This window comes from Sus scrofa, chromosome 1 (genome assembly GCF_054392235.1).
Source record: "Sus scrofa isolate SSC_HxYL_T2T_F1_AM1 chromosome 1, Sscrofa_HxYL_maternal_Yorkshire_Landrace_v2.0, whole genome shotgun sequence".
Classification (NCBI taxonomy): domain Eukaryota; kingdom Metazoa; phylum Chordata; class Mammalia; order Artiodactyla; family Suidae; genus Sus; species Sus scrofa.
In genome coordinates, this window is record NC_139383.1 from 212422973 (window position 1) to 212450461 (window position 27489).

The 27489-nt window shown below is 39.4% G+C and overlaps 1 long non-coding RNA gene and 1 pseudogene across 1 annotated transcript in view; one reads left to right on the plus strand and one right to left on the minus strand.

Annotated features, from left to right (window-relative positions):
- Positions 1-9001: 9001 nt before the first annotated feature.
- Positions 9002-27489, minus strand: part of LOC110255453 (uncharacterized) — a 31343-nt gene continuing 12855 nt past the window's right edge. Inside the window, exons 3-4 of the long non-coding RNA XR_002335705.2 lie at positions 26543-26644; positions 9002-9136 (exon numbers count right to left, since the gene is read on the minus strand). This is a non-coding gene — a long non-coding RNA (uncharacterized LOC110255453). The remainder of the gene's footprint in view (positions 9137-26542; positions 26645-27489) is intronic.
- LOC146406987 (interferon omega-1-like) lies at positions 12607-13247 on the plus strand (annotated as a pseudogene).

Here is a 27489-nt window from a genome sequence, read left to right on the forward strand (position 1 = left end):
GCAAGATATATTCAAAGTTCTAAAAGGGAAAAATCTGCAGCCTAGAATACTCCACCCAGCAAGAATATAATTTAAAACCAAAGGAGAAATAAAGAATTTCTCCAACAAACAAAAACTGAAAGAGTACAGCAATATTAAGCCCGTTCCAAAAGAAATTATGAAAGAGCTACTCTAAAGAAAAAAAGGAGGAAGAAGAAATAGGATGCAGGAAATCACAATTGGAAAGTAATCACTTAAATAAGCCAGGATACAGATCTAATAGAAAAAAAAACTTTTAAAAAAGCAACAAAGAACAGCAAAAGGATAAACACGAAAATGTTAAAAAAAGGACACCAAAATCATAAAATGTGGTGAAGGAAAGTAAGAAAAGCTAGTCTTTTTTTTTTTTTTAAGAATGCGTTTGAGCCTATATGAATATCAGTCTAAAGTAAGCAGATATAGGAAGGGGTTAACGTATTTGAAAAACAGTGTAACCACAAATCAAAATCAAATAATACATTCAAAAAAACTAAAAAGCAGACGCAAGTATAAAATAAAAGGAAATCTTCCAACCAACAAAGAAAGGATCAAAGGAGAAACAGAATCAACTGGAAAACAAGGTTTAAAATGGCAATAAATACATATTTATCAATAATAACCTGTAATGTCAATGGACTGAATGCTCCAATCAAAAGACAGAGCGGCAGACTAGATTAAAAAACAGGAGTATCAGCTACAAGAGACTCACCTTAGGGCAAAGGACACATATAAATTGAAAGTGTGGGGATGGGAAATGATACTTCATTTCAATGGAAAAGACAGGAAAGCAGGGGTCACAAAACTCATAACAGACAAAATGGACTTTAAAATGAAGGCCATAAAGAAAGACGAAGAAGGACACTATTTAATGATAAAAGGATCCATTCAAGAAGAGGATATTACACTCATCAATGTATAGGCCCCTCATATAGCAGCACCCAGATACACACGACAAATACTAACAGGCATAAAAGGAGAAATTAATGGGAATACAGTAACAGTAGGAGAATTTAACACCCCACTCTGATCAATAGACAGATACTCTAGACAGAAAATCAATAGGGTAACAGAGATCCTAAATGACACAATAGAAAAGTTAGACTGGATTGATATTTTCAGGACATTATATCTCAAAAACCCAGAATATACATTCCTTTCAAATACCCATGGAACATTCTCAAGGATTGACCACTGGGGCACAAAACTAACTTCAACAAATTTAAGAGTATAGAAATTATTTCAAGTATCTTCTCTGACCACAATGGCATGAAACTAGAAATCAACCACAGGAAAGAAAAAGACAAAATTGACTACATGGAGACTAAAAAACATGCTACTAAAAAACCAGTGGGTCACCGAGGAAATCAAAAAGGGAAATTAAAAAGTACCTCGAGACAAATGATAATGAAAACACAACCATTTAAAATCTATGGAATGCCACAAAAGCAGTGCTTAGAGGGAAGTTCATAACAACACAGGCTTTCCTTAAAAAAAAAAAAAAAAGAAAAGAAAAAAAAAAGAAAAAGAAAAAGAAAAAGAAAAATCAACCCACCACCTAAAAGAATTAGAAAAAAAGAACAAACAAAACCTAAAGTGAGCAGAAGTTAGGGAATCATAAAGATCAGAAAGAAAATCAATAAAATAGAGATCCCCCCCCCCAAAAAAAATAGAAAAAATCAATAAAACCAAGAACTGGTTCTTTGAAAAGGTAAACAAAATTGACAAACCTCTACCCAGACTCAGCAAGAACAGGAGAGAAAGAACTCAAACAAACAAAATAATACATGAAAAAGGAGAAATCTAAATAAATACTGCAGAATTACAAAAAAAAATTACCATAAGAGAATACTGTGAGCAATTATACACCAACAATTTAACAACCTAAAAGAAATAGACAGCTTTCTACAGATATAAAGCCCACAAAACTGTATCAAGAAAAATAGATCAATTGAACAGAATAATCACTAGAAGTGAAATTGAATATGTAATAAAAAACACTCCATACAAACTAAAGTCCAGGACCACATGGCTTTACAGGAAAATTCTACCAATACCAAACACACAAGAAGAACTTATACCCACTTTTCTTTGTCTTCTTCTTCTTTTTTTTTTTTTTTTTTTTTGGATTTTTAGGGCTGCACCCTTGGCACATGGAGGCTCCCAGGCTAGGGGTCGAGTTAGAGCTGAGACCACCGGCCTATGCCACAGCCACATCTGTGACCTACACCACAGCCCATGGCAATGCTGGATCCTTAACCTAATGGGCAAGGCCAGGGATCAAACCCACATCCTCATGGATGCCAGTTGGGTTCATTAACTGCTGAGCCACGATGGGAATTCCCCCATCCTTCCTAAACTCTTTCAAAAGGTGGAAGAAGAAAGAACACTCTCAAAGACAGTCTATGAAGCCACCAGCACCCCAATACCAACCAGACAAAGATACTACCAAGAAAGAAAATTATAGGAAAATATCATTGATGAATAGAGACACAAAAATTCTCAACAAAATTTCAGCCAACGAAATCCAACAAATTATAAAAAAGATCATACACTGCAACCAAATGGGATTCATCCCAACTTCACAAGGATGATTCAACATACACAAGTCAATTAATGTAATACACCACATTAACAAAAGAAAAATCGAGAAACATAATCATCTCAATAGACGCTGAAAAAGCATTTGATAAAATCCAACATCCATTCAGGATAAAAATTCTTACCAAAGTGGGTAGAGAGGGAACATACCTTCACATAATAAAGGTCATTTATGACAAACCCACAGTCAATATAATACTCAATGGAGAAACGCTGAAAGCCTTTTCACTAAAATCTTGAAGACAAGGATGCCCACTCGCATCACGTTTATTCAACAAGGTAACTGGAAGTCCTAGCCACAGCAATCAGACAAACAAAAGAAATAAAAGGTATCCAAACTGGAAGAGAAGAGGTAAAACTGTCACTTTATGCAGATGGCATGATACTATATGTAGAAAACCTTAAGGACTCCACACAAAAACTATTTGATCTGATCAATGAATTCAACGAAGTAGCAGGATACAAGATTAACATTCAGAAATCGGTTGCATTTCTGTATACTGACAATGAAACACTAGAAAAGGAATATAAACGTATCTTTTAAAATCACACCTCCAAAAATTAGATACCCAGAAATAAACCTGACCAAGTTGGTGAAAGCAGACTTACATGCTGAGAACTATGACACATTAATCAAAGAAATCAAAGAGGATTCAAAGAAATGGAAAGATAGTCCATGCTCCTGGACTGGAAGAATTAACACCCTTCAAATGGCCATACTACCCAAAGCAATCTACAGAGTCAATGCAATCCCTATCAAATTACCCATGACATTTTTCACAGAACTAAAACAAACAATCCAAAATTTTATATGGAACCACAAAAGACCCAGAACTGCCAAAGCAATCCTTGGGAACAAACACCAAGCAGGAAGCATACTCTCCCAGACTTCAGACAATATTACAAAGCTACAGGAATCAAGACAGTGTGGTACTGGTACCAAAACAGACATACAGACCAATGGAACAGAATAGAAAACCCAGAAATAAACCCAGACACCTATGGTCAATTAATCTTTGACAAAGGAGGCAAGAATATAAAATGGGAAAGAGACAGCCTTTTCAGCAAGCGGTGCTGGGAAAACTGGAGTGCTGCATGTAAATCAACAAAACTAGAACACACACTCACACCATATATAAAAATAAACTCAAAAGGGCTTAAACACTTAAACATACGAAAAGACACCATAAAACTCCTCAAAGTGAAAATATACAAAACATTCTCGGATATCAAGTGTAAAAATGTTTTCCTAGGTCAGTCTCCCAACGCAATAGAAACAGAAACAAGAACAAACCAATGGGACCTAAACCAACTTACCAGCACAGCAAAGAAACCATTAAAAAACCAAAAACTAAAAAGACAACCTAAGGAGTGGGAGAAAATAGTTGCAAAAGATGCAAGTGAAAAGGGCTTTATCTCCAAAATACAAAAACAACTCATACAACTCAACAGCAAAATAACCCCATACAACCCAATTGGAAAATGGGCAGAGGACTGAAAATGACATTTCTAAAAAGGAGACATACAGATGGCCAACAGGCACATGAAAAAATGCTCAACATCACTAATTATTAGAGAAATGCAAATCAAAACTAAGTGAAGTACCACTTCACACCAGTCAGAATAGCCATCATTAGTAAGTCTAAAAACAGCAAATGCTGGAGAGGCTGTAGAGAAAAGGGAACCCTCCTAGACTGTTGGTGTGGATGCAAATTGTTACAACCACTGTGGAAAACAGTATGGAGGCACCCCAGAAAACTAAATGTAGAACTACCATATGACCTAGCAATTCCACTCTTGGACATATAACCAGACAAATCTTTCATTGAAAAAGATACATGCACCCCTAGGTTCATGGCACCACTATTTACAACAGCCAAGACATGGAAACAACCTAAATGTCTTTCAAGAGATGAATGGATTAAGAAGATGTGGTAACCTGTATACAATGGACTACTACTCAGCCATAAGAGAGAAAAAATAGTGCCATTTGCAGCAACAGGAATGGAACTAGAGACTCTCACACTACGTGAAGAAAGTCAGAAAGAGAAAGACAGATACCATATGGTATCACTGATATCTGGAGTCTCATATACGGTACAAATGAACCTTTCCTCAGAAAAGAAACAAATTCATGGACATGGAGAACAGACTTGTGGATGCCAAGGGGGAGTGGGGTGGGGGAGTGGGATGGACTTGGAGTTAGGGGTTAGGAGATGCAAATGATTGCATCTGGAGTGGATAAGCAATGAGATCCTGCTGTATAGCACAGAGAACTCTGTCTCATTACTTGTGATGGAACATGATGGAGGATAATGTGAAAAAAGAATGAATATATGTATGTATGAATGGGTCACTTTACTGTACAGCATAAATTGAGAAAACACTGTAAATCAACTCTAATAAAAAATTTAAAAAAATAAAAACACCAAAAAAAAAATTAGGTTAACAGAAGCTTGTGGTGTGAAGTCTGATGGAAAAATCTAAGAATACACTTTTTAAATCATTATTTAGAGTAATTAATATAAACTCATGCTTACAGCATCTGATATAATGGTGAATAAGATATTGACCTTTCTCCTATATTGGTTTCTTGAAATAAGGTCTAATAAAGCCATTTTCAAGAAGACCAGTTCAGAAGGATGAGGCAGCATGGCTGCCATGTCTCATCAGTATGTCATAAAGAATTTAAAAACTTCATATTCCTGGGAGTTCCCATCATGGTGCAGCGGAAACGAATCCAACTAGGAAGCATGAGGTTGCTGGTTTGATCCCTGGCCTTGCTCTGTGGGTTAAGGATCTGGCGTTGCCGTGAGCTGTGGTGCAGGTCGCAGATATGGCTCAGGTCAGGCGCTGCTGTGGCTGTGGCGTAGGCCAGAGCCTACAGCTCGATTAGATTCCTAGCCTGGGAATCTCCTTATGCCGCAGTGCGGCCCTAAAAAGACAAAAAAATAAATAAGTAAATAAAAAATAAAACTTCATATTCCTATATCATATATGTGATGTCATAAAGAAGGCAGAAACCGAGCCAATGACTAGAGGGGAAACACAGTCCAATTCCTATCAGATAAATGGAAATTCTCACGCTAAAGGCCAATTTACCATAATTCCTTTTCCCTGGACACCATGTTCAATTTTCAACAGAAAGTTACCAATTTTAAAACCACAGTTTGAAGAGACAGAGAAAGTACCAGAACTAGACTCAGAGTATAGAGTTAAAAAATATAAGACCAGGAGTTTAAAATAACAGTGATCAATGTGCATAGAGCTCTAAAGCACCCATACATTTATTTAACTACTTCATCTGCCAGACCATGTATGGTATTTAAAAACCTTTTGTACAAACTACATCATGTTCAACTATACAATATGTTCAAATCTAACATATAGGCTTACTTTTACCTTTTATCCAATTATTTTCTTGGTTAATTTATGAAATTCTTATCTAGAAGACATTTTGGAGTTGCTTATTCGTACAAGAAGAAATAAATTTGCAATCCGTACTAAAAATTTGGGTGATTATATTCTACTAATCATTCAATTCTTTCAGCTGTATATATTTTAAAACTTCACATTGCTACATCAGATATGTGATAGTTCCAAGAACACTGAAGTGAAAAACAATCGATGTCAAACCTCTTGTTTTAGAGCTTTCAGTTTGGAAGAAATTATTGGCTTGGTTAATTATTGCTTGTGTATTATGCTAAATATATAATTATGATAAATTATTATGATAAATTATTATAATCGTAACTATGCTAAATTATTTCAATTAAGTTTCCTGTTACAATGAGAGAGACAGGCAAAGGGATTCTCTCACCAGAATCTCCAACAAGGTATCTCAAGAAGGGGAGAAAGCAGATGTGCTCTAGAAAGTGCCCATAAAACAAGACAGATTTCCCCGTTGGAAGACAGATATGTTGGTCTGGAATCTGCAACAGTGTATATCCTGGAGATATTAATTTGCAATTTTTATTTGTTTAGAAATCAGGACATGGTAAAGAATGTCTTAGGAGTAGAAATCAGGACAAGGTAAGGAATGTCCTTCCTTACGAAAAGACGACCTAAAGCTTATGTGAACCTGGAACTTCTAAGCTTGAGACAGAGAAGGAGACACTGCAAAGGGCACAAAGATGGAGGAGCCAGTGCAGTTAGGAGTCAACCAGGGAAGAACAACCTTCAGAAAGCACTGAAGAAGAAAACAAAGGAGAATTGCATAAGATGAAACTTTTATAATTATTTATAGGTTATATTGGATTCTGCATTGAATATAGATTACATGTGTGATCTCAGAGGACCACTTTTACTTCCCTGAGCCTCAGTTTCCTCAAATGTAAAGTGAAACTATTCCTGGAGCTGTCATGAGAAGCAGACAATCTAAAATATTCAAGAGCACTTAGCAGCTTATCATCCACTGAGTGAAGGCTAAACAGGTAGGGACTATTTTCTTGTTTTCATACAGAGAGAAATGGAAAAAATGAATTCTCCTACCCCTCTCTCTGCAAGTGACTGCACAACACTGACAGTCTGCAAACAGTATCTCATTAATCATATAGAATTCTATCCATAATAATATAATACATATAGATATGTTGTACATACATCTAAAACACAGATACTATAAATTATACCACATGCAATAAGCCACATATCTATCTGCTGATTCTCATACCTGGAACACTTCCCTCTTCCTCTCTGCTTTCCTGGATCTCATCCTTTCACTCCAATATCACAATCCTTTCCTTCTTCCGAGAGAAGAAATCCTCATTCACTCTGCATCAAGCTGTACTGCTCATTCACACAGCTGTTTCCTTTCCCATTAGGGTTTCTGCCTGTCAATTTCCCCTTAAGACAAGAAATCCACCAACTGCAAGCAGAAGGTGAATGAAAGTTCTAGGTTTGTCAGCAACTCTCAGATGACTCCATGCTCTCTGTCTACCAAGAAGTGCAAGCCCAGACTGTCCAGCCTCCCAGAGAAACCCAGGAGATACAGGGAACCCTGCCCAACACTTAACTTCAGGGGAAGCCAGGAGCTCAGCTGTGCCTCTATTGGGTACTTGCACATGCTGATAGCACCAGGAGGGGCTCCCCTGGCTCAGAACTCTCACTGGCTTCAAAAGCCCAAAGCCTAGGAAACATGGAGGTGAAAGTCAGCAGCAGTTGGACAACTTGGACCAAGAACAGAGATATTTAAAGCTTTCATTGGAATAGGAGCAGGTCTTCATTTCATGGAACAACACAGATGAGCTGCAATGAGGCAAGTGTTTCCCAAGAAAACCCTTTTTCAAAGAATGAGAAGACCGAGTGGATGCTGTGAGCACAGAGTTATCGCACAAATATGTGGCCACTAGCAGTGTTCCCAGCATGGGTGACATGGATACAACAGCAACCTGCAGAGCATCAGGAGGGGTGATGGTTCCTCCAGTGCCAGCTGCAGACCTGTTTCCTCCCTAGGACCCAGCAAGTTATCATAGAGCAGGGAAGGATATTCCTGGGGACAATGTAACCCAAGGAATTTCTTACTGTCCATCATGATGGAGCTGTTTTGAAAGATGAACCAAATAAAACAATGATGAACAGAAGGGACACAGGCAGGGATTATGATCCATTTAGGAACCAGTGGGGTAGAGCCTTCCCAGCAGGACATGGATCAGCAATGTGCACACTGGAAGATGACAACTTCTTAAAGAAACAAAGACCTTTCTGGAAATGCATTCATTTAATTTAGGCCATTTGGAACGTGGACATTAATGGATCAATCTCTTTTCTTTGTAGTTGATGCATACGCACAGAGTTGGGATATTTAAAGTCAGAAGGACATTTCAAGTCACTCAGAGGTTTGGAAACCTTTCTGAGAATTAACATCCAAACAATAAGCAAAAAACATACATAACAGCAAAAATGTCATTTATCAATGCATGCTGTTTTGAAAAATATTGTATTTCAATCCTACAGTATTTTTTTATGATGCTTTAATAGGTTGAGGCTAGAAACATGAATCAAGAGAACTATTCTAAGCAGTTTTTCTGACTGTTGAGTTCAAGCCAGACTCTCCCTGCTAATTAAATCTTTTTTTCCTTTTTGGTTGCTCCCTGGCATAGGGAGTTCCTCAGGCTGGGGATCAGATCCAAGCTGCAGTTGCCATGTAAGCTGCAGATGCAGCAGCGCTTGATCCTCTAACCCACTGTGCTGGGCCAGGGTCGAACCTGTGTCCTGGAGGTCCAGGAAATGATGCAGATCCAATTGCACCACCGTGGGTACTCCGAAGCAGCCCTTTAAAACTCACCTTGCTTTTGTCAAGGAGGTGCGTATGCTCTTCCATCTTGATCATATGTAAAGCATCTTCAGGACCCACATCGTAACCAGTGGTTGTAATAAAAAAGAGAAGACGTTCTTCACTGCACTCTCCATTGACAACAGAAGGTCCAGTCTGGTTAGCAACAGAGTTGTCTTCTTTAGGAATGAGAACAGCAGGCTGACTGGAAGAGGTCTCCTGGGAAAGCAGTGAGGTCCTTGTGGACTGAAAAACAATGGACAACATGAGAGCTGGGAGTCAGTTACTTGGGAGGATTTCCTGAGGACTATAGCCTGGAGGACAGCCTCTCAGATAGCTCTCAGGATATACTCCAGGCAGTTAGGGGGAAGTCAGATATACACAATTTTGGCAAATGGGGTACCTACCATCAAGGACACAGCTTGGTAGAAGTTGCTGCACATCGGGAGCAGCAGATGTCTCTGTTGATGACTTTACTGCTTTTCTAAGTATGAGCATAGGCAAGAAGTTGGCTTCACAAAATTTTCTCCAGAAAGTATCTACCCTCTGAAGGCCTGCACTGTCAGTTTTCCCAGAGCACAGAGTGCCTGCCGCCTTCCTGAGCTCCACCCTGAGCTCCTTTCAGGGTGTATTAAAGTTCAGTGACTTCATTCCTGTGGAACCCGATGGAGAGGGACTTCTTAGCTGTCATCCTGAAGGAGAAATGTCAGAGCTCATATGGCTAGAAATTGTTAGGTGCTTTTCCTTTGTTCTTAGTGTCACAAGAAAAATTAAACGTCAAAAAGAGACTCCAGGGATCTGCTTTTGAAGGGTTAATAAAGTTGTTTTACTATATTTATTGAAGAAATCAGTCATAAAATCTCCCTTTTTTCAATTAGCAGAAAAATCTCTCTTTAACTATTTAATTATAGATTTTATCTATTTTTCATCACAACTTAAAGTCACTTCAATTGATTCAGACCTCCTGCCTGACAAAGCAACACTGTGGCATCTGAAGTGAAAGTAAGCATCTTTTGTCATCTCATGTTCTTCCCTCTAATTATTTTGTTCTTTCCTAAAGATCATGTGGTTTTTCCACCTTTCACTTTCTTTAATGGGCTCCTCCAGACAAATCATTGGATACCTCCTCACTCAGGTTTGCTCCTATATCTTACGTACACCGTCCAGATTTATATTTTCTCCAGCTGTCTAAGTGAATGTGTTCCAAATAGGGTTAATGAGAGGACTGAGTTAATATTTTAAGAACTTACAAAGTAGTTAGTCCTTGATGAGCAAGCAATGAAATTCAGTTATTACTCTTTAATATCATGATTACTATTATCTAGATTAATATCAGGATATTCCATAATCTAGGAATTTCCTTCTTTGTAATTCTAGTTTTCTCAGAGCATTCTTTTCATTGCCCGACTGGATTTATCAACTAGACACATGCTCAGCAAGGCTCATCTCCAAGATCCTGCCACAGAGGTTTACTCTTCTAGCAACTGGGGTTCTGTTTTCCAATCTCTCTCACTCTCTCTGTCTCTCTTTTTTTTTTCATGGCCCTGCCTGTCTTATATGGAAATTTCCAGGCTAGAGGTTGAATGGGCAATGCAGCTGCCAGCCTGCACCACAGCCACAGGAACATAGGATCCAAGCCACATCTGCCACCTAAGACACAGCTTGCAGCAATATCCAGCCCTTAACCCACTGAGCAAGGCCAAGGCTCAAACTCGAATCCTGTTAGACAACCTGTTGAAGTACAATGGAAACTCCAAGGTTTCTAGTCTCATATGAGCTGATTTCTTCTCTTTGCTTCAGACCTGGCCACATATGCATTAAATTAAAAAAATTCAAGTGGCTTAACTTGCAAATCTGAAGGCTGTCAATTGACTCAGGAGTGGGTCTTCTCTGAGCCTCTCGCAGAAGCAGCCATGTGCCTGCCTTCCTGTTGTTCATACTGGCCTCACCCTTCCCCTCTGCATAGCCTTGTCCCCATCTGTGCTGCACGGAAGCTTGCTAACATAGAACACATAACGTGTGTGAGGGGAAAACCACTTCCCTTCTTTCACATTCATGAAATTCAGACTTACATTTGTTTTCTTTTTGCCCACAAAACAAAGGTCAGCTTTTACTCTCTAGGAAAGTTGTCACAAGAAACCAAAAAATCTGCAGTCTTGAAAATGATAGAGAGTGCAGTTCCTTTGCCTTTCTTTTACTTCCCTTTATTGTTCTTACCTCATCATGAATTTAAACTACCATTGGAGCAGCAAGACTAATCTTGCACAATAAGACCCTCAGTGAATATAACTTGTAAGCCTTTAAGTGAAGAATCACACACAAGCAAAGGAAAGAAGGCAATTTCTACCTGACATGATGGCCTGGGCCTCACTGCCCTGAGTTCTCAGAGGGAGACGGAGACAGAGACAGAGAAGCCCAGTGGGACCAACTGAATGAATGAACAACCAAAGGTCACTAGTTTCGGTGACGTGAGCTTCTCAGGAGAGACAACATCATCAGTGAATCTCCTGTCCTCAGCTGAGAAACTCTGAGTAGAAGAACTGTTCAAATGTCTAAGTAAAAGAGTTGAATAAGAAATTTATCTTTGGCAAAAATACAAATTATTTGTCTACTCGAGGTAAAATGATTGCGATTGGATAATACCTCCACCTTCTAAGACAGAACAAACCTTTGCTTTCAGCATCTGAGGGCTGCTGAAACCTTTGATACCTGAGGACACAGGTCAGGAGAGAAGGAGGTCACCACTGAGGATCAGGGTCCTTCACGAAAACACTCTGGGGACAAAGGCGGAGATCCTGGGAGATGGATTATTTTCCCAACAAATAAACAGGCTCCTCCACAGAGAGAAGATTTTAGTCTTCAGGATGTGTTGAGCCTGCCTCAGGGAATGGGTCCAGGAGGTTAGGAAGTGGACTCTCTCCCTCTAGAGGACAAGGTGTTACTAGATGTGACATCTCCTTTGTGAGTGAGGTGCTGCGGGGAAAACACAATCATCTTGGAATTAGAATCTCCAAACTCACAGTCTCATGAAAATAATCAAAATATGTGGTAGGGGTATTGGCCAGGCTGTGGAGGACTACAGGTCCCCCATAAGAAAATGATGAAAAGAGAGGCTTATATGTGTAATAGTCATGACCTCCTGGTCTCCTAAGAGCAGAACCTCATGGATCTGCATGAACATATTCTAGAAGCAAGAGAAACATAGGAAAAGCTCATTCACTCATAATCATCAGCCTCTCCTGTAAATCGAACACGAAGGAAAACTCCTCTTTGATACAAAGATCTTAACTGCCAGAGATGGTCTGGGAAATCTATAAATAAATACAGAAGCCAAAGAGCTGAGGGATCTGGCCTCTCACGTAAAGAAGGTGGGAAAAATGGATCCAAATTCAGGCTGTAGATATTTGTACCTAGAACACAGAAGAGCAATATTTAGGCGTGAAAGGGAGACATGGTTTTACACACGTACATCACTTCTGATTTTAAGACAGAGACCCTTCTTACTTGATTAATAAAGATCCATTTGGATGAACATATCTGAACTTTATGGGGAAAACTAAACCTCTATGACAAAATTAATGGTTTAGAGTAATGACTTTGTCTTATACCATATGGAAAATACATAAATGAAAACCAAAAAAGAAGTGAAAGTGTAGAGAAATGTTTAGAAAATGAAAATTACTGTGTTCCCTGTTTAGTGGCCTTGCTTAGAGAGAATGGCATCAGAGAACCTACCTGCAAGGTTCCCCCAGACACCCATCTCAGCCAGGCCAGCAGCGCCCTCATTTTCCCCATGGCCTTTGTGTTCTCTCTACTGATGGCCCTGGTGGTGTTCAACTACGGCCCTGGGGGATCTCTGTGAGCTGTGACCTGTCTCAGAACCATGTGCACGTCAGCAGGAAGAACCTGGTGCTTCTGTGTCAAATGAGGAGAATCTCCCCTTCCTTCTGTCTGAAGGGCAGAAAAGACTTCGGGTTCCCCCAGGAGATGGTGGAACGCAGCCACCTGCAGAAGGCCCAGGCCATCTTTGTCCTCCACAAGATGCTCCAGCAGACCTTCCTCCTCTTCCACACAGAGCACTCCTCTGCTGCCTAGGACTCCACCCGCCTAGACAAGCTCTGCTCTGGACTCCATCAGCAGATGGAAGACCTGGACTCCTGCTTGGTGCAGGTGAGGGGAGAGCAGGTATCTGCCCTGGGAAGAGGTACTTCCAGGGAATCCACCTCTATCTGAAAGAGAAAAAATACAGGGACTGTGCCTGGGAGAATGTCACAGTGGAAATCTGAGACCCTTGTCGTCATCAACCACTTTGCAAGAAAGGTTGCCCAATGCGGATGGAGACCTGGCATCACCGTAACATGATTCTCATTGATTAAGATGCCAAATCACCTTGTACATTCGACTCTGGTCATTTCACAAAATTCATTTCTGTTTTAGTCACAAAACTTATTGAAATAATTCGAGTAATACTTTTTCAGTAGTAAAACTTCCCTGGACATCAGGCCCTAAGAGCTGTTTGCTCTGATGTGATTTATTTATTGCTTATTTACTAATTTCTATTTATTTATTCTTATGTCTCATTTATAATTTCATATAAAAGGTATTTCTGCTTACATTGTATTAAAAGTTAGAAATCATGTTCACCTTTTTCATTAAAGTTGCCTAATGTTTTATTATTCAACTCTAATGAAAGAAACGTTTTTGAGTTTTTTTTTTTTAATTCTGAAAATGCAAACCCTTATTTTTTCTACATAAATCTATGTCAGAATGATAGTCATCCATTTTGTCCTATGGCACCATCCTACCACTTTCCAGGAAATGCTTGTGAAAAATGTGGAACTACATGGAAGAGAGAGAAATCCCAGTAATTAAGGAAAACGGTCTGTCCTTCTGTCATAGGTGGACATGATTTATATCTAGTCAGCAAATGGAAGTTGGTATAAATATCTGAAGAAAGGAGTCATCTCTTCCAGGGAAGCTGGTGACACACGACGGTGATGGGCTGACCTGGCACCTGTTACTCTTCCTCCCACCTTCTCCCCAGTCCTGCTTTCCTGAACCATTTACTCCTCATAAGACAGCTTCCAGCTCTCCAACTGACTCCCTTTCCACACAGGTGTCTGTTTCTGAGCTGGTTTCTAACCTCGAGGTTTGTGTTTGAGTAGAAGCCACAGAAAGAAGGCACAAGTGAAAGGAGAAATTCTAGGATTTTTCAAAACCTCAAGATCCCAACTCTGCTACTTAAAAGCAGTGTGACCTTGACAAATAACACAAACAACATGCTCCCTAAGTTTCCTCATCTTTAATATGGGAAAAATAGTATTTTTTTCATTAGGTTATTGTAAGGATTCAGTGAGTAAAATATACACAAGAAGCATAAAAGTGTGTCTGGCCGAAATAATCACGACTGTTAGAAGCAGGGGTTGCCTTCAGGGAGGATAGAGAAGAACTGGTCTGAGGGAGTGACTGGGATGGAACACAAGAAAGGTGGCAGGTCCTGGGCAAAATCTTTGTTTTTCACTTTGGGTGCTAGTTTCACAGTGAATTCAGTGTATGAAAATGCTTTGGGCTGTACGCTTAAGGTAATTTGCAGTTGCTGTGTATTACATTTCTAAAATAATTCCTGGGTATTAGCAAAAATTCCTTGGCAGAGAAGGTTCAGCAGAAAACACCTGAATATACTTTAAACAGAAATAATATGGAAAGAACAGAGTTCTCAAATCAATGCAGAAAGTCACACAAATTATTCAGTAATGATGTTTGTGTGGACGCTTTAGTAAGGGGAAGGGCGAAAAAGGGCTGATGAACTCTTTTTTTTTTTTCTTCTTTCTTTCCTGGTCCTTCAGCACAAGTTCAGAGGCAGGAAGAAACTAACAGGAGCTGTGAAAGGAAAGATTCTGTCCCCCCACCACCACCCCGGCTCTGCCCATTTTGATCCTAGTTCTCTTCTCCATAAAGTCCCAAGTCCATGATGGCTGGCAATGTCACCTCCTAGAGCTGGTCCTTCTCAGAAAATAAGGTCCTCAGAGGAGAGAGTCAAAACAAGAAAACAAATTAATCTAGAGTAGGGGCACATCTCACCCAAGCTCTGCTTGTCCATGTGAAAGCTGGGCCATGGTGCTTACCCACCAGGTGACTGTGTGAGACGTGGTGGAACAAGGCTTGTTTTGGTGGCAAAATTTTGGATAGTGAGTCAGACAAGTTAACCTTCCCAAGTTTCAGACCTACAAACCTCAGGGCGCTGTTGAGATGATTGCCCAGGAGAATGTGTGTGAAAATGCTTTACACAGACACAGCTCTATCCATACCTGGGCCTTACATTATAGCTATTGTCCTTGACACTCAACCTGGAATCCTAGCTCCTGGCCATGAATCTTCAAAGAATCTCTTCTCAGTGGAACATTCTACTCAGTCTCCTCCATTCTCTCTCTTGGCTCCAACTTTCTCTGGACACACCCAGGCTCCTATGTCAATTTTCAGAGCTCACCTGAAAGGTGATAATATGACACCAGCCCAGCCTCTTTTCAGAAAGGTGATTCATCTCTTCCTTACCTCAGGCATCCCTCTTGCTAGCTTGCCCTGTAGAAGCCCAGGCTCCAAGCCCAGCATGCGGCTGAAGTGAGGGGATCCCAGGGGGAACTGAATAGGGAAGGAAGCCTTGGGCTGAGGTATCTTCTGAAAAAGATGGTCTCTGCTTCTCAAAAACAGCAAAATTCATCCCTCACAAACAAATTTATTTTTCTCAAGAAATTATGTTTTCTTTTGTCTCTGCAGCACTGAGGTGAAGAATGGAGTATTGCAGGGAGTGGACTGAGATAAAAGAAGAGATTGCTCCAGCTCTGAGAGCTGACTGTGATGTGGGAGGAGGAGGGAGGGATGTTGGATGCTAGGGAGGGAGTCTCATAGTGGCCTCTCACACCCACTACCCTCTGAGCCTCCTTAATGATTGTCCTGCTGAATACAGTCCTTCCAAAAGCTAATACAAAAGCATCACAACTTGACAAATGTTGAAGGGCTTTAGAAATTGAGAAAATCCATTAGAGAACAAGCCTCGGGACAGGACTTCCCAGTCCTTTCCATGATCCATCAATATACTGATCTTAAACAGCCATGGGTTGGATGCTTGGGTGACACAGGCACATACAGCCCCAAATGTCTCACTCAAGCTCTAGGAACAGAAAGCAGCACGAAACTTCACATATCCCCCAAATATCACTGAACTCTTGCAGTCTTGAGGTCCCAAGTTCAGAAAAGAAAGGAACAAAGCATATGACCTCAAATATGTGGATGGATAAGACCTTTTATCTGACTCCAAGTCCCTTGTTCATCCTGATCCCAGCCTGGACAGAGCAGTTCAGTTTCCCAAGTCTTTGTTTGGCCATAATGAGCGTATACACTGACCACTTTCCCTCTTCCCTTTCCTCCTCAGTCAGGCTCTGCAAGTAGCAGGAATGCAGCACTCCTGGCCATGTGTGTGGCTGACAGGCAGAGACAGGGGGAGACCCAAGTGTGACGGAACAGGTGTAAGGCCTTAACAATGCTGGGAGGGAAAGAGCACAGCCTTAGGAGGCTTGGGAAAGAAAGCTCCATCAGCATTAAGTAGCACTCAGCTCGCCATCCAGCTACTGGAGGAGAGTTGAGTTCTCAGCTAAGGATATGAAAACTGACTAATATATACTAAATAATCTCATGATGCTTGTTACTTATTTTAATATATGATTCTTTGAGTAGGTCAACAGAAGCTTCTGAACAGAGATCTGATGGAAAATCTCAGAATATTATTATGTCAAAGCTAAACTCTGGAAATCTGTCCTCAACTCCCTCTGACAGTTGGTATCTAGTAGCATCTCAAGTTTAGGTGATACAAAATGAAATCATTAAAAAAAACCTGGACAGCTGCATGTAAAAGAATGGAATTAGAACACTCTCTAACACCATACACAAAAAATAAACTCATGGAACTCCCTCTTTGGCACCATGGGATCGGGACAGTCTTAGGAGCACTGGAACATGGGTTAGACACCCAGCCTGGCACAGTGGATTAAGGCTATGGCATTGCCACAGCTGTGGCTTCAGTCATGACCCTGTCTCAGATCTGATTCCTGGCCCATGAGTTCCATATGCCAAAAGGAAATGAAAGGAGAAAACAAACTCAAAATGGATTAAAGACTTAAATGTAAGACCAGATACTACAAAACGTCCAGGGGAAAACATAAGCAGAACACTCTGACATAAATCACAGCAGTATATTTTTTGAACCACTGCTCAAGTAATGAAAATTTAAAAAAATAAATAAATAGATGGGACTAATTACATTTAAAAGCTTTTGCCCAACAAAGGAAACCATAAGCAAAAAAGAAATGACAACCCACAGAATAGGAGAAAATATTTGCAAACAAATTGACCAAAAAGGGATTAATCTTCAAAAATATACCAACATCTCCTATCATGTTTTTTATAGTAAGCAACCAGAATGGGACAATGGTTAATCTGGGACAAGGTTGATCACACAAACATCCATATGAGAGGAGTGTCCGAAAGAGAAGAGTGAGAGAAAGGGTCAAAGAAAACATCTGAAGAGATAACAGCCAATAACTGCCTTAACATAGGGAAGAAATCACTCAGTCAAATCCAGGAAGCACAACAAGTACCATATAAAATAAACCCACGGAGGAACACCCCGAGACACATATTAGTCAAACTGATCAAAATTAAAGACAAAGAGAAAATATGGAAAGCAGCTAGGGAAAAGAAACAAACAACATACAAGGGAACCACAAAAGGTTATTGGCTGATTTTTTAGCAGAAACCCTGCAGAACAGAAGGGAGTGGCATGATATACTTAAAGTGATGAAAGGAAAAAAAACCCCAACCATGATTAATCTACCCAGCATGGCTCTCGCTCATATTTTAAGGAGAACTCAAAAGCTTTACAGACAAGCAAAAGCTAAGAGAATTCACCATCACTAAACCAGCTTTACAAGAAATACTAAAGGAATTCCTCTAGGTGGAGAAGAAAAGGCCATAACTCGAAACAGAAATGTTTCAAATGGCAAGGCTCAACAGTAAAGGCATACGTATAGTAAAAGTAGGAAAACATCCACAAACAGATATGCTACCCAAACCAGAAAAGGTAAGAAGAGGAGGGTACAGATGCAGGATACTGGAGATGCATTTTCAATTAAGTGACCAACAAATTAAAACACGTGTATGTGTGTGTGTGTGTGTGTGTGTGTGTGTGTACTCCTACATCAAAATTTCATAGTAACTGCAAAGCAAAACTGCAATAGATACACACAAATAATAAGAAGCCATCCAAACATAACACGAAAGACAGTCATAAAACCACAAGAGAATAAAAGAGAAGAAGGGAAGAAAAAACACCAACAAAAACAAATATGAATCAATTAATAAAATGGCAATAAGAACATACATATCAACAATTACCTTATATTTAAATGGACTAAATGCCCCAACAAAAACACACTGACTGGCTGAATGGATTAAAAAACAAGACCCATATATATGCTGTCTTCAAGAGACCCACTTCAGTTCTAGGGATACATACAAGCTCAAAGTGAGTGGGAAAATATTCCATGCAAATGGAAATCAAAACAAACCTGGAGTAGCAATACTCATATTAGACAAAATAGACATTAAATAAAGAATACCATAAAGGGACAAAGAGAAACATTACATAATGATCAAAGGACCAATCCAATAAGAAGAAACAACAATTGTAAATGTATATGAACCCAACATATAACATAGGAGCAATTCAATGTATAAGGCAATTCAATGTATAAGGCAACTGCTAACAACCCCACAAGGAGAAATAGACAATAACACAAAAATAGTGGGAGACTTTAACACCCCACTTCCAGCAATGGACAGATCATCCAGACAGAAAACCAACAAGGAAACACAAGCCTTAAATGATGCATTAGAGCAGATGGACTTATTAGATACTTACAGAATATTCCATCCCAAAGCAGCAGAACACACATTCTTCCTAACTGCACATGGAACACATTCTCTACGATAGTTCACATTCTGGGCCACAAATCAAGCTTTGGTAAATTTAAGAAAACTGAAATCACATCAAGCATCTTTTTTAACCTCAATGCTATACGACTGGAAATCAACAATAGGGGAAAAACTGCAAAAAAAAAAACCACAAACACATGGAAACTAAACATGTCATGAAACAATGAAATGTATCATGAAGAGATCAAAGAGGAAATTAAAAACACCTAAATGCAAATGACAACAAAAACACAACAATCCAAAACCTATGGGATGCAGCAAAAGCAGTTATAAGAGGGAAGTTCATAGCAATACAAGCCTACCTCAGAAAACAAGAACAATCTCCAATAAACTACTTAATGTTACACCTAAAGCAATGAGAGGGACAAGTACAGACAAAACGCAGTTAGCAGAATGAAAGAAATCATAAAGATCAGAGCAGAAACCAATGAAATAGAAACGTAAACCATAGAAAAGATCAAGGAAACTAAAAGCTGGTTCTTTGAAAAGATCAACAAAATTGAAAAACCCTTCATGTGATTCATCAAGAAAAAAGAGAACTCAAATCAATAAAATTAAAAATGAAAAAGGAGACATTACAAGGGACAAAACATAATTACAAAGGATTGTAACAGACTACTATAGGCAACCATATGCCAATGAAATGGCCAATTAGAAGAAATGAACAAGTCCTTAGAAAAGTACAATGTTCCAAGACTAAACCAAAATGAGTAGAAAAGATCAACGGACCAATCACAAGTACTGAAATTGAAACTGATTTAACAACTTCCAACAAACAAAAGTCCTGGACCAGATGGTTTCACAGCCAAATCCTATCAAAAATTTAGAGAAGAGTTAACACCTAATCTTCTGAAACTATTTCAAAAAATTTCAGAGGAAGGAACACTCCTAAACTTATTCTCTGAGGCCACCATCAGCCTGATACCAAAACCAGACAAAGATATCACAAAAAAAAATTACAAGCCAAATGACTGATGAACTTAGATGCAAAAATCCTCAACAAAATACTAACAAACCAAATCCACCAATACACTAAAAGGTTCATATACCATGATCAAGTGGGACTTATCCTAGGGGTGCAAGGATTTTTTAATATCCTCAAATCAATCTGTGTGATACATCACATTAACATACTGAAGAATAAAAACCATATGATATTCTCAATACATGCAAAAAAGATTTTGACAAAATCCAACACTTATTTCTTATAAAAAAAAAATCCCTGAAGAAAGTGGGCATAAAAGGAAACTATCTCAACATAATAAAGGCTATATATGACAATCCCACAGCTACTATCATTCTCAATGGTGAAAAGTTGAAAGAATTCCAGCTAAGATCAGGAACAAGACATGGATGTCTGCTCTTTCCAGTACTATTCAACAGTTTTGGAAATCCTAGCCATAGAAATCAGAGAAGAAAAACAAGTAAAAGGAATCCAAATTGGAAAGAGAGAAAGAAATGTATCAATGTTTGCAGATGACAGGATATATACATAGAAAATCCTAAAGATGCTCCCAGAAAAATCTTAAGAGCTCATCAATGAATTTGATAAAGTTGCAGGACACAAAATTAATACACAGAAGGTGGGACCAAGATGGCTCCCACAAACACATCAAAAAAATTAATCTACATGTAGAACTATTTACACAGAACACCTACTGAACCCTGGCAGAAGACCTTAAACTTCTTAAAAAAAAGCAAGAATCCCTCAACATAACTGGGTAGAACAAAAGGAAAAAGAAAAGAGAGAGTGAGAGAAAAAGTAATCAGGATGAGACCTGCACTCCCAAGAGGGAACTGAGAAAGAGGAAAGGAACCCATACCTTAGGAAGCCACCTAAGTGACAGGGAGATCAGCCAAGATGAAGGGACCTCAAACTCACAAAGAAAAGCACATTAGCTGGACTGAGGAAGGCAAAGCAGAAAGACAGCCACAAAAACCACCAGTACCACTGCCCCTGGACACCAGAGCCTGAGATGTTTGGGTGGGGGCTTTGTTCTGAGACTCAGGCTCTAGAAGTCAGTTCCGGGTAAAGGACTAGGATTGGTGATGTGGAGACAGATGGAGGAACTGTGGAGTGGATGCCACAGCCAAGGTAACCTGGGAGGAAGTCTGGGCCTGCAGGAGAAGCTAGGTGCACATTGTTGCGAGGGCAACAGGAGGAGGGTCAGACTGCTATAGAAATTTCCTTCTCTGCATATGTACAGACTCCCAGAGGGCGGGGCTAAGGGCAGTGAGGTACGACTTGGGCCAGGGACTCACCCTCTTGTGCTAGCTAAGGGTGGCAGCAATCCTGTGCGGGCTAAGTGGGACAGGGTGCTTCCTGCATGGTATACAGGTAGCAGAGGAAAACCATGTGAGTTCCCTCTGACTTCAGAGGTGGGTGTGGCCTGGCACGACCAGGAGTCCATGAACATGCACCACTTGTGGCCCCAGTCATCTCAGAGGACACCACGGAGGACGGCATTACAATCGAGCACCACCTGTTGTTGCTCTCACACCCCTGGGAATGCACTCGCCCTGCTGATGCCACTGTCAAATGTTCTGGGCAGTGTCTAATTCTGCCCAAGGCTCATTACCACTTCCCAGGGCCCTGCAACTAGCAGTAGCCTGCGCCAACTTCCTGAAGATCATTGCTACTGTCAGGAGTCCAGCAACCAGGCACTGACTACTAGCCCTGCCCATTACCTCCTTTTCCTGGAAACACACACAGCCCCCTATCAAGGGGATAACAGTCTGCTCACAGGAAAGAGACAGCAAATATCCAAACTCCCATGCCAAAAATAAATAGCAAGCCACTGCAAAATACAAAGGGACACTCCTGCATATAAATAGCCCTCCAAGACTACAGTACCTCATTTCCCTAAACTCACAGAATAAGAAAAATATAAGCAAACTGAGAAGCTCAGGAAATATTCCCAGTTAAAAGAACAGGAGAATTCACCTAAAGGAAGAAACAATGAAACAGCCCTCTGCAGTCTAAGAGACACTGAGTTCAAAAAGGAAATAGTCAGATTTCCCATTGTGGCTCAGTGGTTAATGAATCCAATTAGGAACCATGAGGTTGTGCGTTCGATCCCTGGCCTTGCTCAGTGGGTTAAGGACCTGGCATTGCCATGAGCTGTGGTGTGGGTCGCAGACGCAGCTCAGATCCCGCGTTGCTGTGGCTTTGGTGTAGGCCGGCAGCTACAGCTCCAATTTGACCCCTAGCCTGGGAACCTCCACATGCCATGGGAGCGGCCCTAGAATAGGCAAAAAGACAAAAAGAAAAAAAAAGGAAATAGTGAAATACAGAAGGAATTAATGATGAATATGAAGGAATTAAAAGTGGATATAAACAGTAATGCAGATGACTTTAGAAAGGAACTAGAAAGTATAAGGAGGAGCCAAGAAAAATTATAAAATTCATTTGCAGAGACACATACTGAGTTAAAGGCACTGAAGAGCAGAATGAATCGTGCAGAGGAACAAATTAGTCACTTGGAAGATAGAATAATGGAAATCACCCAATCAGGACAGCAGACAGAACACCAACTGAAAAAACATGAAGACAATATAAGAGATCTAGGGGATAATATGAATCAGGGCAGTTTATGCATAATAGGGATTCCAGAAGGAGAAGCAAAAGAAAAGAGGGTTGAAATTACATTTGAGGAAATTATGGCTGAAAACTTCCCAAATCTAATGGAAATCAATATCAAGATACAGGAAGCCCAGAGAGCCCCAAACAAGCTGAACACAAAGAGGCCCACAGAAGACATATTATAATAAAAAATGGCAAAAACGGAAGATAAAGAGAGAATTCTAAAGGCAGCAAGAGAAAAACAAAGACTTAATTATAAGGGAACCCCCAGAAGGCTATTGGCTGATTTCCCGACAGAAACACTACCATCCAGAAGAGAGTGGCAAGATATATTCAAAGTTCTAAAAGGGAAAAAACTGCAGCCTAGAATACTCTACCCAGCAAGAATACAGTTTAACATAGAAGGAGAAATAAAGATTTTCTTCAATGAACAACAGAAATTATGAAAGAGCTCCACTATAGAAAAAAAGAAGTAAGGACAAACAGGATGCAGGAAATCACAATTGGAAAGTAATCACTTACATAAGCCAGTATACAGAACTAAAAGGAATAAAAACCCACCTTTTTTAAAATCAGCAATAAACACAAGGAACAGCAAGAGGATAAATATATACACAATGGAATACTACTCAGCCATAAACAAGAACAAGATAATGCCATCTGTAGTGACATGGATGGAACTAGAGGTTCTCATGCTAAATAAAGTAAGTCAGAAAGAGACAAATACTATATGATATCACTTATAACTGGAATCTAATATACAGCACAAATGGACCTAGCTACAGGAAGTAAACAAATCCATGGACTTGGAGAACAGAATTGTGGTTGCCGAGGGGGAGGGGGAGGGAGTGGGATGGACTGGGAATCTGGGGTTAGCAAATGCAAACTATTGAATTTGTAATGGATAAGCAATGAGATCCTGCTGTATAGCACAGGGAACTAACTCTATCTAGTCACTTGTTAAGGAACATGATGGAGGATAATGTGAGAAAAAGAATATATACATGTATACATATATGACTGGGTCATGTTGCTATACAGCAGAAATTGACAGAACATTGTAAATCAACTATAATAGAAGAAAATAAATATCTTGAATAAAAAATTAATACACAGAAATCAACTGCATTTCTAGAGAAATGAGGAAAACAATCCCATTTACCATCACATCAAAAGGAATAAAATAACTAGGAATAAACTCACCTAAAGAGACAAAAGACCTGTACTCTGAAAAGTTTAAGAAACTGATTAAAGAAATCAAAGATGGCACAAAAGGATGGAAAGATATACCATGCTCCTGAATTAGAAGAATCAATATTATCAAAATGACTATACTACCCAAGGCAATCTACAGATTCAATGCAATCCCTGTGAAAGTACCAATGGCATTTTTCACAGAACTAGAACAAAATATTTTAAAGTTATTTGGAAACACAAAAGACCCAGAATAGCCAAAGCCATCCTGAGAACGAAAAAATGGAGCTGGAGGAATCAGGCTATACTACAAAGCTACAGTCATCAAAAGAATATGGTGTGGAACAAAAACAGAAGTATAGATCAGTGCAACAGGATAGAAAGCCCAGAGTTATTTCCACACACCTATGGTCAACTAATCTACGACAAAGGAGGCAAGAATATACAATGGAGAGAAGACAGTCCCTTCAATAAGTGGTACTGAGAACATTAGACAGCTGCATGTAAAAGAATGAAATTAGACACTCCCTAATACCATACACAAAAATGTACTCAGCATGGATTAAAGACCTAAATATAAGACCAGATACTATATAACTCTTAGAGGAAAACATAGGCTGAACGCTCTCTGACATAAACCACAGCAATGTCTTCTCAGATCCACCTCAGAGAGTAATGACAATAAAAACAAGAATAAACAAACATGACCTAATTCAACTTAGAAGTTTTTGCACAGCAAAGGAAACCCTAGGCAAAATGAAAAGACAACCCACTGAAAGGGAGAAAATATTTGAAAATGAAGCAACTGACAAGTGATTAATCTCTAAAATATATGAACACCTCCTACAGCTCCATACCCCCAAAACAACCCCATCAAAAAATGAGCAGATCTAAACAGACATTCCTCCAAAAAAGACATACAGATGGCCAAAAAACACATGAAAAGATGTACAATATCACCAATTATTAGAGAAATGAAAATCACAACTGCTAGGAGGTACCACCTTACACCAGCCAGAATGGCCATCATCAAAAAGTCTACAAATAATAAATGCTGGAGAGGGTGTGGAGAAAAGGGAACCCTCTTACACAGTTGGGGGGGGCATTTAAATTTGTGCAGCCACTACAGAAAACAGTATGGAGATTTCTCAAGAAACTGAAAATAGAATTACAATATGATCCAGCAATCCCACTCCTGGGCATCTATGCAAAGAGAACCATGAATCAAAAACATACAAGCACCCCAATCTTCATTGAATCACTACATACAAAAGCCTAGCAAGATATGAAAGCAATCTAAATGTCCATTGACAGAGGCATGGATAAAGACGATGTCATAATATACACAATGGAATATTACTCAGCCATAAACAGGAGTGGAATAATGGCTTTTACAACAACAAGATGCACCTAAAACTTGTCTATCGTGCTAAGTGAAGTTAGTCAGACAGTGAGACATAAACATCACATGCTATCACTTAGCTGTGGAATCCAAAAAAAAATGATACAATGACCTTATCTGCAGAACAGAAACTGACTCCCAGACTTTGAAAAACTTATGGTTACCAAAGGAGACAGGCTAAGGGGGTATGCCCTGGGGGTTTGGGATGGAAATGTTGTAAAATTAAGTTGTGATGATGGTTGTACAATGATAACTAAAGTCCAACGATTTAAAAAACAAGAAAAGATGCTCCACATTGCTGACTATTAGAAAAATGAAAAACCACAATGAGGTATCACCTCATACAAGTCAAAATCGCCATCATTAATAAGCTTACAAACAATAAATGCTCGAAAGGGGGTGGAAGAAAATGAACCCTCCTATGCTGTTGGTGAGAATTCAAATTGGTACAATCATGATGGAAAACACTATGGAGGTTCCTTAAAAACTTAATATAACTTCCATAATATGATCCAGCAATACCACTCCTGGGCATATATCCGGGCAAAAACATAATTCAAAAAGATACATGCATCCCAATGTTTACTGCAGGACTATTTACAACAGCCAAGACATGGAACCAACATAAATGTCCATCGACAGAGGACTGAATAAAGAAAATGTGGTGCCTATATACAATGGAATATTACTCAGCAATAAAAAAGAATGAAATCATGCTGTTTGCAGCAACATGGATGTACCTAGAGATTATCATACTAAGTGAAGGAAGTCACACAGAGAAAGACATCATATGATGTCACTTATAGGTGGAATATTTTTTAAAAGGATACAAATGAACTTATTTACAAAACAGAAAGAGACTCACAGATGTCAAAAACAAATTTATGGTTACCAAAGGGGACAGATGGGGGCAGTGAGGAATGGATTGTGGGTTTGGGATCGGCATGTGTCCACTATTGTACATGGAATGGATGGTCAGTGGGGACCTGGTCTATAGCACAGGGAACTCAACCCAACATTCCTAGATAACCTACATGAGAAAAGCATCTAAAAAAGAATGGAGATGTGTACGTGCATAACTGAATCACTTTGTTGTACAGCAGAAATTATCACAACATTGTACAGCAGCTACACTTTAGGAAAACCTGAAAGCAAAATATACTTCCCTGAAGAATTTGCCGGTCTATTCTAAAAGCTACAAATTGAAAATGACCCTAAGAAAGAGTGGGAAGGCCCTGTGAAAACCCTTTCTTCTACATGCATTTTCAGGTTATCTATATAATGTTTACCCTTAAATCCAGCCTACATTCCTCTGTCTCCTTTGCCTATTAAGATACTTATATGGATGCTCCTCAAAAACTTTACAAATCAAACATAACAAATGAAATGTCAAAATGTGGATATAAGTCAAAACCCTGATATTTACCTTTTGAAATACGTGAACGCGTCTCCTCAAAATCGCAGCACATCATTTATTCATCACCATGGACCGAGGTTTCTCTGAGATGTGAACATGGGGTTAATAACCCTACAGTAATCAGAGAGGCTTAATTAATTAAAATTGAAGGCCCCCCCCCCCAGCCAGTCCTACCAAGGCTTATACATCTCATTTAAGACATTTTAACTTTTATTATTCTAATAATTTCCTATGGTCCTACACTTTTCAAGGACAAGGTCTTGCCCTTTACTTTTGACCTCTCATTCCATCCTTCCCCACATGTACTCACCCAGGGCCTTATAACTGAGGTCCTTACAACTTAAAGGTCTGTGATTAATTGACTTCCCAGAGCAGGGAGATTTCTATACTTCTTACTCCCTCCCAGTATCCTGCACAATGTTAGGGGTATTACTGACCTTCAGGATTGTTAATAAAAATGATAAATGTAGTAAGTTTAAAATAGTTGTGCCAGGAAAACTGTTTGCAAACTACAGTCTGGCTGCATTTTCTCTTGTGAGTTACTCTTGTCTTCTCAGGTGACCAGTAAATTTAACTGGGCACCTCCTTAGTCTTCCCTCAACTGCCTGCATGATTTAGGGCAATTGTTTTCTTTTTCCTATAGGGTGGTTTGCTCAGCTTTAAAAGAGGGAAAATGAGAATTCTACATTCCATTCAATACACCATCTCTCCTATTATATTCTCTGTATAATGAGACCATCCTTGAGTAGATTATACAAAGCGTCAGGGACATATTAAGCCTAGCTATGACAGCTGGTACTGTGACAGGTGTGAAAGCCATTATTTCATATTTGCCCAAAAGATGATCATGCCGCATTTGTGCCTTGATGGCCTCGTGAGTTTTCAATGGATAAATTCTACCTCTGAGAATTAAAACAGAATAATATTTTTTTTGTCTTGTACCAAGTACATATACA